The sequence below is a fragment of the Lycium barbarum genome, chromosome 7 (assembly GCF_019175385.1).
Source record: "Lycium barbarum isolate Lr01 chromosome 7, ASM1917538v2, whole genome shotgun sequence".
Taxonomy (NCBI): Eukaryota; Viridiplantae; Streptophyta; class Magnoliopsida; order Solanales; family Solanaceae; genus Lycium; species Lycium barbarum.
Window position 1 is genome coordinate 52638074 of NC_083343.1, and position 12984 is coordinate 52651057.

Sequence of the window (12984 nt, forward strand, 5' to 3'; positions counted from 1 at the left end):
GGTAAACGCATGCAATCATATATACCCTTGAAGGCAACTACAAAGTCCATACTTGAAGCAACCAACACTTACAGATTTCAACATACAGAACTACGGGGTGTAACATCCTTCCCCCCTTAAAACATTCATCCTCGAATGTAGTAACTGAAAATCCACGATATTTTTTCTTTGATTTCTGGAAGTGATTGCCCTTCTCCTGGACTCCGATCACCTTATCTTTAGAATATAAGTTGGTTAGCCTTTTCTCATTCTCTCTTAACTCTTTATTGAACCCTTCCATTTCTATAGCTTTCTGTTCTTATGTATGCAATCCGGGATAAACTAATACTTGGTTATCATTCTCCTTCCATTAAGGTGATTCTGGTCCGTAACTACTACGGCTACCCGTTGACTTGTAAGTATCTCTTCTTACTTGCTAATAGACAATTCTCTTATTCAACTATGGCATCTTCCTTTGCTTGCTTCTTTGGTACTAATTTGGGCCATCCCTTTTCATACTCGTCGATCTCGCATACGCACCACATCATCTCTTTGTGGTCTATTGATCAGACCCCTTGATTCCTCCCAATCTCATCACAGTTACTTTCACAATAGTATTTTTATTGCCGATGAATCCCTACTGTTGACGGTTGTTTACCTCAACTATCCATTCCAATTCCTTTCCAAGATTAACTATAACAACCTTCACATAATTTCTTAAATACGTACATACACATCATTGCCTCACCATATTTATTATTCCTCGTAGCTGGGTTACACTTATGATAAGCTAATAATCATAGTTCAAACTAATTCACGACTCAAAATATCCTGAAACTCATATTGGAACTTTTCATTTACTTCCTTCTCCTCAAATTTTGCAATGTAGATCTATAAGTATGAGACTAAGGTAAACTCTTATTTTACCACGAGTCTACTTATTCTTGATCCCCCTTATATCTGTGATCACTTAATTAGCCTTTATTCCTCGTTGTCTTTCCTGCGTTGCCCTTACACTATGTTGTTGGGTAGTTCCTTACGACGATTATTCATATAGTTCTATAATGCATGCTCTCGTATTCGACATCGCTGGCGACTTATGAAATGCTCTCTAATCCCCGGCAGTACTGCTATCTTGCTACCCATAAGCACACTACCTTCCTTCTCTTTGGAGATCGCCGCACTGCCTATAATTATCCTTTTTGTTAAGATTCTCACTTCTTCTGGCACTAAGATTCCCTTTCACTGTAACCCCATTGTCCTTTGTATTCATTTCATTTTTTTTTTTCATTCTTTTATTTTCCTTTTGGATGGCTTGTAAACCTTGCTTATCCTTGTTACCCTTCAAAATATATCACTGTGTATTTAGATATGGTCCAATTTCTTCGGCACGAACGATTTGAATGAAACATCATATCTCACGTCAATGAGAATCATTCTGTTTGACTTGTTAATCCCCTTACTTTCCTATCATACTTTCTTTCCCATACCTACCCCATAATATACTTATTTTCAATCTGTTTCTACTTTCTTCTGATATATTCTCGACATATCAATACCTCTCGAACTTTGGCTTCTTAAGCTAATACATTTCTTTCTTTAGAATCTCGGGAATGCCATAATTCATCTCAGGACTAACTCTGCTTTTCCCCTATTTTTAAGGAGGTTCTTATACACCAGTAACCTTTGAATAGTAATCAAATTTGATAATCATCTGGTCGACCTTAATGATCCTTCCACTTCTCGGTTCTTTATAATGTCGGAATTCCTTTCATCGCATGGTTTGGCCTATTTTCCTTTCTGCTAGATGAGGTCTGGTATCAAATAGAATGCTCATACATCTCATATTCACTATAAGTGCCTCATTTATTGACTTTCCACTTCTACCTTTTATGACTAGTAATTCCTTGGACTAATGATTTAATGGGGACAACGAAACTCATTAGGCTCTTTAGGGAATATCCGATTGTACCGCGCTCCTTAACACCCTTAAAATTCTTCTTGCTCTGGGTTCCCAATTTCGATTTTCGCCTATATTATACCGTTAAAGTTAATATTCCATATCCTTTTATTTTCTTAGCTCATTTGTCTCGTAGTTCTTCCAGTGTCCTGCCGCTTTTTGTTCTTAGAATGAAATCTTTAAAAGGTACACTCTTTCCCTTGTTCTTTTAGTCAAGCTTTCATCTTTCTTTTTTGCCGCTATGGATAGTTCATATTTATAGATATTCCCCGTGCATTATTACTTCCTTTATGATCGAATCTCTATACACTTTACAGAGGTTCTTATCCCTTGTCACTGATATATTGCCTCCTATTCAGCTTTGTTAACTTATTATCCTCTCTCCTGTTCTTGGTGATTGCTTGACTTCCTTCAACCAATCCGTTAGTGTACCCTTCTTACATCCATCCTCAGGGGTTTTGAGTTCCTTTACTCCTAAATACACTTTTCCACTTGCCATTTTATAACATGGGCCCTGGAGTTCGTAGAATATCCTTTCAGAAGTACAAATCCGTTTTATCTCTAAGTCATTTTTTGAAAGGGCTTTTCCGTTTCCGAGGTAATTGTGGCGTGTTATTATGACTATGCATGCACCTCTTCGGACGCCCCTTAAAAGTCAAAACCCCTTTAGTTTCTTCGCAAAATCTGCTTATTCTTTCCCAATTCGCATCCCTGTTCATTGTCACTACCCTCCAGTCTCACTTATCAAAATCTATTTTCGGGCCCTATACATTTATCCATTCGTCACACACTATCATAATATATTTTTTTTCCGAATTCTTACTTTTGAAATTCGTCTAAACGGTTCTCTACCTCCACCGTCATCTTAAACTCTCTCTCTCAGAAGCTTTACTTGACCCTCGTTATCAACATACTCCCCTTGCTCACACTTTTCTTTTTTTTTTCTTTTTTCAGGGCATCCTAATCTTCTTACTCTTGTATACTCACTTTCTTCTTTTCCCTGATGTTATTGCATCAAGCTTGTCCAACTCTACCCCTTAGAGAAAATAATGTTAACTTGCCCTGTTGCACTTGTCGTTTGAACTTCAATTCCCTATTCCATCAATACCTTTTGCATATCGCAACGTTAATTATTGGGACACACATACTAGTTAACGTAACCACACATAAAATATCGTGTATACCTTTACTAACTCCTTACTTACAAAGTGTCCCCCAATACTGTTTAAACTCGTCCTAATTCTGTAGCTGTAATACGGCTTCTGTCTCTTTGCCAAGCCGGTCCACCTTATCTCTCGCAATTATTTAGATTTTCCAATTGTGAATTTTACACGCTTCTAATTTCCCTCAAGCTATTCTAGTTCCTCATCCTTCACTTATGTCCGAATCTTTAGGACTTCTTAGCACACTTCCCAGGGGGTCATCCATCCTAGTACTACTCTCGCCCAAGTACGCTTAACTTCGAAGTTCTGATGGGATCCGATGCGTTAGAGCTAGTATAATCGCATCCATCCTTCTGTATGGCGTTTATCACATGACCTAAAACAAGTTGAAGTTCTCGCGGATCCCAATAAAATTCCTATAATGCATCTCCCTCCGGATTGGAAAGGTCCCTTACTCTCCTGACCGAACAAATGTTGGTTTAGCCTTCAGAACTCCCAATAACAACCATCAATCAACACACACGACTGTGTTCTATACCTAATTTTAAGATTCCTAGTGGTGGCCAAAAACATCTTAGTCGCAATTACCTATAAGTACTTTGGTTATTGGTTCCTTTAAAACTCCCATTTGTCAACTATTAATTAAATCCTGCAATAATTGTACACATATGAAAAAATATTTCAATAAAAGACTCATATACCTGTAGCCGGCCTGTGAAGTATCCTCCTCATCGTCCTCCTGCCATCTACTGGTCTGGCCCTCCTCATCTCCCCCATCCAAATCCGAGGGGTACGAATATCCTGGCGACACCTGATTTACCGAAGGCCAAGATAAAGGGCTAGAATAATCGGTAACACTCACAGGCATACCTACCCTAATATAGTGCTCCACCATAGGAGAAGCTGGAGGGGTCAACTCTCGTACAGCCTCGGGAGCCTCCTCCACCGGCGTCTCATAGAACCCTCAGCGGGTCCGTCTCATAACTATTTTCCGATGGGTCCTCCTCTATGGAAGTCATGAACTTTAGGGGGATCGTCTCGATGTCCTCGAAAGGGTCTGTCTCAATAGAATAGCTAGGACTCCTCCTACTCGGTCCGGGGATTTGTGGTCCCGAATCCACCCTGGGGGCCTTCCTGGCACCCCTACAATCTGAAGGTGATCTTTTCATCTCTTATCAGGCTGCGCCTACCTACAGGAAAAGAGAGTTAGAAACGATCTTTCCAAGACTCTGGCTCTAACGCACGATCTAAGATAGAAGGAAAGGTCAATGATTCCTAAATGCCCCGCAACCTCCAGTTTATAAGTGTGGCCGGTTTCACACTCATAAATAGGACTTTACCGGACATGGTCTGTAGACAACCCTAGCACAAACTGCTCTGATACCACTTTTGTCACGACCACAAACCAATGGGCCGTGATGAGTGCCCGACCATTACTGACCAAGCACCCCTAAACTCGTACTTGCCATATGCTGAATAACCTGGTGGCCAATTGCTGACTTATATTTGAGTGATAACATCTGCTGTAACATTTATGGAATAGACTCTACCTCGAAAACTCATAAACTATACACATGCATATATATATATAGGCATACGTGCAAAGGATGACAGTGTAGGCCGACTAGGCCACTACATATGCTGTACAACAGAATAATAGCTGACATAGCTACATGACACTCCTTCTATATACAATTTTCTACAAACTTCTATGGAATATAAACTGTAGAAAAGACAGGACAAAGCCCCTGTCATGCCCATATATCCACGTATCAAGATAGTATCCCAAAAGAGGCTGCAGCTCTGGACCAATGGAGCGCACAGACTGCGGCTGAGGGGAGATCCTACTGGTCTGGATCGTCCAGCTGGCTACCTGATCTAGCGGGCATGAACGCAATGTACACAAGAAAGGACGTAAGTACGAACAATGTACTGAGTATGTAAGGCATGAATAACAACATAATAAGAAGTATAGAACATAACATGAGATAAAGAGATGACATGTACATCTGATTGCCTCATAAGGCAGATATCATGCATGCTTAGCTTTCAAAGAAAACATTTCTTATATACAAATATCATAATAGTGCTACGGAACGTGCAACCCGCTCGATAAATATATTATATTGCTAAGAAACATATAGCCCGATCCATATATATTATATTGCTACGGAACGTGCAGCCCGATCCATACATATTATATTGCTGGGGAACGTGTAGCCCGATCCATACCCATATATCCCGCGTCCGGGACGATGTCATAATATACCAACTGATGTCACAACCCGTCTAGAGGGCCGCGACGAGCACCCGGTGCTAGCCCACTGATACGCTCAAATTACACCTATTATTGGTATAACGCGGACGTTGTCAAATATAGTAACCCAACAAGGTTGGGGTCGAATCCCACAGGGAATATGGTGTGAAAAGGTTACTAAAGTCGTAAATGCTAAGTTCTAGGTCTAATATCTTAATCCGATAATGTTGGTAAAAGTTGGGTTTTGTCTATGACTAATTTCTAAACTGTTGTTTTAGTGACTATTTATGGTAAAAGAAACTATGGTTGTGTCCCCGTTAGATAGGGTGTATGATCATGGGTATTGATCTTGATATACTTGTAATGGATCATTATATGAATGCACTTAATCTCTATGTGAATCTCTACTATTTCCCAATAAATAAAGATTATATCTTTCTATGATTTTCCCAAATATAAGAAAGTGATTATGAAGAACGATTAATCATGCCAAGTAAACTCCTCTTATTCCTAAGTGAATTTATTAAACAAAGTTTAAAGCTTTGAGTTCTTGTTAATTATTCTTACCAACCCTAATTATTTTCCCAAATAAATTAGGGTTTATGGCTTTAATCAATGTTTGCAACCATTAATTATGAATGAAGAATGAAGAATAATCAAACCCTAATAATCCATTATGTGTATATCAATCACAACACCTAATCACAAAACACCCATCATTGGGTTCACAACCCTAGTAAGGGAATTTAGCTACTCATGACAAAGAACAAGAAATAAGATATTGAAGAATTCATAAATGCTTACTTTGGAATAAAAAAAGATTTGGTAATACTTGAATTGATGTTTGAATCTTCAAAAACTAGAGAGAAATTTTTGTTCTAAGTCAAGAGACAAAAATATATTGAATGGTGACTATTAAAACCCTACAATGACTATTTATAGGTTTTGAAAATACATAAGTTACAGATTTTGCACTTCAGTCCCGTCATGATGAAATACGGTCCGTAAATCACTTTACGGACCATAAACATGGTTTACGCCCAACTCGTTCTCTCAGCTGTGTGCAACTTATCCTTCCAAAATACGGACCGTAAAGTGGTTTACGGTCCGTAAACTGCTTGGTCGTAATTCAACATCTAATACTTTGACTTTCTGCCAGATGCTCAACTGGTTAAATACGTGATGGAATACGGACCGTAAACTGAAATACGGTCCATAAACCTAGCTCGTAAATCACCATCTTCTCAGCTTGACTTTCTGGTTCTGTTATCCTTAAACACGACCATGGAATACGGCCCGTATTGTAGAATACGGACCGTAAACATCACTTTACGAGCTGGTTCTGCACTTCAACTGTGATTGTGCCGAATTTGTTCCTTTACCTGAAAAACACTAAAAACCACGTAAAATCACATAGGCTTGCTTAAAAACAAGTAAAACTTAGAGTCAAAAAGCATCGATTGTGGCGTAAAACCACGCCACATCAACACCCCCAACTTAAAGTATTTGCTTGTCCTCAAGCAGGCCATACCACACAACGACTCAATCTAACACTTAGATATTATAAAATAACAATGTCTACATCGGTTTTGACTTGGAACTTTTGGCATGCATGTTCCCTTTCAACTGACCACCCCAACTGTAATTTGTAAAGCAATATACACACTTGAAGAACGTTATGACTAATCATGAAGCTTCTATACATGACATCACATTATCGAACATGCTTTTGTGCACACAAACGCTACTTTCGGTAGTCACTTTATTTTGTTCAATTCTCATCCTTATGCCCTCACATAGACCAAAGAATGTCCCAACACACATATATACAACAAGAATGGGACGAAGATGAAAGATTGGAGAAAACACTCACACTCACAAAGAAATTCATATCGACACATGCAAATACCATAGGCTTGCCCTTATTTTCTATGTTTTCATCCTAGGCTCGTTCGGTTGTGATCACATTAGGACTTGTTTCAGCTTGTAATGTAGGCTTCGGGACGGGTAGGATACTTTTTGGGTATTGGTGACTCACCCTCCTTGATACTACAACATCTCTTTACCTTGATTCACCTTTTTTCTTTCCAACCCCTTTATTTTCTTTCACGTTTTTCGACCTCGAGGTGGTTTTATTCCTATCCAACTAGCAATTCTTTTTGTGTTTAAATTTTTCTGATGATGATTTTTTTTTTATTATTATTATTTTTCTTTTTTTGGATTTATTTAGTGTCAACTACCACATCGACTCTCTATTAGCAAATTCCACCACCCCCAACCTTTGTTCTCAACATCCACTTCACATTTGATTTACCCCCAACTTAGGCGCTTGGCCTCGTCTATCTAGTAGCATCAAGGAGGGAACAGGTGCGAAGATGGGTAAATTTCACAACGGGTGAGGTTTCATTCGGCTAACCAAGAAAAAGGTCAAAAAGGCTCAAAAAGGGACAACTAGTGATATTTTCAGCTTTTGGAGAGGCTTATTTAGGCACAGTGACTTAACACAAAGAAAGCCTACGATCCTTTCACAACCAAACTAACTTTCGTATTTCAAACAAGACCAACCAGGCAAGTTCTAGATTATACATGCGTAAACAAAATTAAACTAACGACTCACACTCACATCGGCATAAGGACAATTATTTTTACACTTGTGACCTCCTAAGTAATCATTCCTCACACACAACACCCCAATAATCACAATGTCATATCAAGAATCAATCATGTCAGACTATAACTGTTCTAAGTATGCATTTTGGCGTAATTCTGAGGGGTCCAAATTTTCAACAAACTACAACACATGCCATTAGTTACAAAGTAACACCAAATAAGTCACAATTATTCTATTCAACCTAAGCAACATCCTAAACATGCCAGTTTCAACAAAATAAAACCCCCCTCAGGAAAAGAACTCTGGCAAAGAAAAGCCGAGGGGGTTCCTAAACACCTATTTACACTATTCTACTATCAATTAGTCCCACCCCCAACTCAAGAATCAAGCACTGTCTCAGTGCTTCAGTTATAAGAATGAGGGAAAGGAAATGGTACCTTGTTGCTGGGAGCACCTCAAGACTGGCCTGCCGCATCTGGCGGTTGACTGGAGGACTCTCCTAGTTGGCGCTGCGGCTCAACTAGTGACTGAAAGATCGCCTGCTGCAGGTCCTCCTTTTCACTCCTCTTTAATCTCCTAGCCAACTCCTCCGGGTCCTCGGATGAGGCAAGAACCCTTTTTCTAGTATTGCGAACAGAGGGCTCGGCCTCCCCCCTCTCCTCCTCAGAATCCAGCAAGTCCAGCACCTTAAATGTGGTAGGAAAAATGGGCTATGGTGCTGGTGCTGGTGTGGCTATCATCCCGTGCCCCTTGAGTGTTTCAAGCTCCTTTTTCAGCTTCTCCAACTCACTCCTCAAGGAACTAGACTCCCCACCGGGTGCGGTCTGCTCTCGAGTCAACAATCGCGCCTCAAAGCTGTCAAGCCTAGCCTGATACACCTCGTGCCTTTTCTCAAACTCAACACGGATCTCTGTGGTCGCCTCAGTAACCAGCTGCTGCACTATTTTCTTCACCGCCGGCCTGAATTGTAGCAAGCTTTTGTCTACTTGCCTTTCGGTCCACACCGCTTTAATTGCAATCTGGCTGTAGTTACCAGGACTGAAGTGCAGCAATCCCAGCTCTGGATCAGCAGGCTCGGCTGTCGCAGCAGCAGTGGCGGACCTCGAAGGATGATCCTGTGTGACCGTAGGTGGTGGTGGAGTTCTTGCCTCAGAACTACCAAGTGTGGCAGCGGCCTCCTGAGCATGGACAGTCCCAGAAACACCTGTCGTGGTAACCTCAGGCCCAGTAGTAGCAGCACCAAAATCGGACCCTACTGGATCAATCCCATAACCACGGCTCGGACTCAACTTTAACTGAGTGTCGTCGTCATCACCGGACTGATCTGCCTCCCGGTCCTTTTTGCTTACCGGCTTGTTTTTCCTCTAATCCCCTACATGTGCGGTGGTGATGGTACCGTCCCAATCTTGAAGCCGAACTATCTTTGCCCGTCGACATAATTTCGTGATCAGACACGGAAAGACCATGTTTTGGTTGGGCTTGTGTGCCCGCACATGCAGCTCCTCAGCTATTAACTCGCCAATATCCATCAGGTACCGTGACATGAAGGAGGCAATAGTTACTGCCTGACTGGTGGACAGGGTATTATCTGCCTGGGTTGGCGTGATCCTGTACCGCAACAACGTCCACCAGAATTTAGCCTCTGTGGACAAACAACTTTTAGTGATCTTCACTTTCCCATCATTAGTCCATTTCTGCTCGTGTGGCTCAGCTGTGATAAGTGCCGCAGTCCACTCCCTGACGGATTTCTTGTCCTTCCTGTCGCGTTTGTCTAGGAACAGTCTCAAATCACTAGGAGCCACAAAATCATCACCAAACAGGACCCTGTTTATGGCTTTGGAGGAAATATCAACCAGGGAGTTCCGGACCGTCACATTTTCCAGCAAGGGAATCTGATGCCAAGCAAGACTCTGCTTCTTCATCGACATTAGGACGGCCCTATATGAAGCATAGAACTCCCGCACAATATGCGGAGCATACTCTCCCGGCTCATGAGTGAGTGCATCTAACTTGTACCCTTTGATGGTATCATCCAGCTGTGGATGAGCTGAAATACCATCGAAAATCAGCCGCCGTTCTTCAAATATTTTCCACAGCGGCTGTCCATCAGTTCCTGTCCCGGCCATCCATTGGTCATACAACTGCTTTGACCCCTTTACCGAGAACTGCAGCTTCTCTTCATCCAACCGTTTGGTCCTGACGACCAGCTTACGACCCTTAGGTGGCGTATCATCAACTGGATCACTGCCCTCACTAGGCCCTGCTGAGTCATTCTCTGGTGGAGTCTGGGTGGCAGCCCCCCTGCTTGATGCCTCCGCGTCAGAATCCCCCTCTTCACACCGGGAGGCTTCTGTCGCAGACTTTGATGGAGTCATGGGTGAGGGCAGGGTTGATGTGGTTGCCATTTTGTCTTGGGTGGGGACTCCCCGGACTTTTGGTGGCGGTATAACCTCGGCACACTCGGATCCTGATTGTTCCCCTTCCGAAGTGGAAGGTTCATCTATCAACCTTGAATCCGAGCGCGCTCTCTTTTTCTTGCCCGTGCTGTGGGCCCCCACTCTCATTGCTTTTCTTTTCTGACCCATTCCTGCAAAAGACATCACATATCAGTTATCATGAACAATCAACCAAAGATAAGAGTATATGACTGTGCACAGAATACATATTCTGTCTGTGGTCGTAAACACAAAAGACGGACCGTAAACTGGTTTACGGTCCGTAAACTGCAATCGTAAATTGAGCAATCATCTTCAGAACATTCTGTCCCCTGGTGAAATCTTAAATACGGACCGTAAACTGGTTTACGGTCCGTAAAGTTAGATCGTAAACTGGGATTCCTTTAGGATGTCATTCTGTCCACTTAACATGCTTAAATACGGACCGTAAAGTGCAATACGGTCCGTAATGTGCAGTCGTAATTCGCACCACAGACAGACACATATTTTGATTTCACAATTTCATATCATATCTCGGTTTCACATTGTGTTGGGGTTTAGGCTACTCAGACTTCGCCTATTTTTCTATCAATATTCATAATTCCCGCGAGTGTCAAGCCATTGGTGGGCTGACCAAAAACTTAAAAGTTTGAAGTATGGAATGCCCTCCAACCCATTTGGGTGTTATTAACAATTACCCACGAGAATTAAAAGAAATTGAACACCTCTATCCCCTCACTAGATCATTAACCAAGGGAATTAAGCACTTAATTTCACCAACCCAGTTTAAACAATCACTTACCACCAAGTACAAGTTCACAGATAACAAAGAAGGATGGGGAGCATGATTCATACCTTTCAATGATGAATCAGACCACTAGAAACACAGATTTGTAGAGCACCACTGCAATCACACACGAAATTAAACCTAGGGCAGAGGGAGATTTCGAATTCTTGGTGAGATGGAATTGTTGGTGGGCTGGGTTTTGATTTTGGGTGGAGTTTGCGTATTTATGGTGGTTAGGAAGATGGAAGGTGATGGTTTAATGGTGGGTAGACGTGGGGATGGAAGAGAATGGAAAAGAAGACATGAAGATGGAGAGAAGTCGATTGGAGTGTTTGGTTCATCTGCCCTGGTTTAAATCGTGGGGGTTTTATTGAAATTGCTACGTTATTTTTTTTTTGTTCTAAATACGGTCCGTAAATTGATTTACGGCCTGTATTTAGAGATGTTATATCGGGCAGTACACTGTATTGTCTCATGTTAGTTTACGTTCAGGTTTACGGACCGTATTGTGAAATTACAGTGCTCACTGTTTTGTAGCATTGTGAATTACGCCCTGTGGTACGAGCCGTATTATGAAATACGGTCCGTATACTTCAGGCGTCTTTTGCAATGTTGCAGAACAGTGTCTGACAACTGAACTTACCTACTTCTCAGCAGAATTTTTCTGTTATATATTCCTGCACCAAAACAACCATTACCCTATATGTACGAAGAATAACAGAGAAAAATAAATATTACACTTGGGTTGCCTCCCAAGAAGCGCTTGATTTAACGTCGCGGCACGACGGTGGTGACCATTCACTTCTTCTCTTGGTACACCAGATCATTGTTCGTTCCGAGGTGTTTCAACCTGTAGCGATCAACAATCCTATCCTCCGAAACCATTCTGTGGTAGTGCTTCAATCTCTGCACATTCACCTTAAATGTCCGAGTACCATCTCCGGACTTCAATTCAACCGCACCATGGGGTGAGGCACCTACCACCTCAAACGGACCAGACCACCTGGATTTCAGCTTACCCGGTAGCAACTTCAGCCGAGAGTTAAACAGTAATACAGAGTCGCCCTTGTAGAACTCTCGCTTCAGAATCTTCTTGTCATGCTATTGCTTCATCCTTTCTTTATAGAGGGCTGCACTCTCATACGCCTGGTACCGAAATTCATCCATCTCATTTAATTGGAACAACCGCAGCTTGGTTGCTTCCTCGCAATCCATGTTCAGCTTCTTCAGCGCCCACATAGCTTTGTGTTCAAGTTCAACCGGCAAGTGACAAGCTTTCCCGAATAGAAGCTTGAAGGGAGAAGTCCCAATTGGAATCTTGAAAGCAGTCTGGTATGCCCACAGAGCATCATCGAGCTTGCGGGCCCAATCAGTTCTATTGGCATTCACTGTCTTTGCTAGAATACTTTTGATCCTCTATTGGACACTTCAACCTGTCCACTTGTCTGAGGGTGGTAAGGCGTTGCTACCCTATGCTTTACACCATAGTTCTCCATCAGTCCCGCGAACGCTTTATTGCAAAAGTGGGATCCACCATCGCTGATTATCGCCCTTGGAGTACCAAAACGAGTAAATATGTTCTTCTTAAGGAACCCCATAACACTCTTGGCCTCATTATTGGGTAAAGCCACCGCTTCTACCCATTTTGACACATAATCCACAGCTACTAAGATGTATTTCATTCCACCAGAACTCACAAAAGGTCCCATAAAGTCAATCCCCCAGACATCGAACACTTCCACCTCCATAACAAAACATAGGCATCTCTTTCCTTCTGCCGATATTCCCTTGC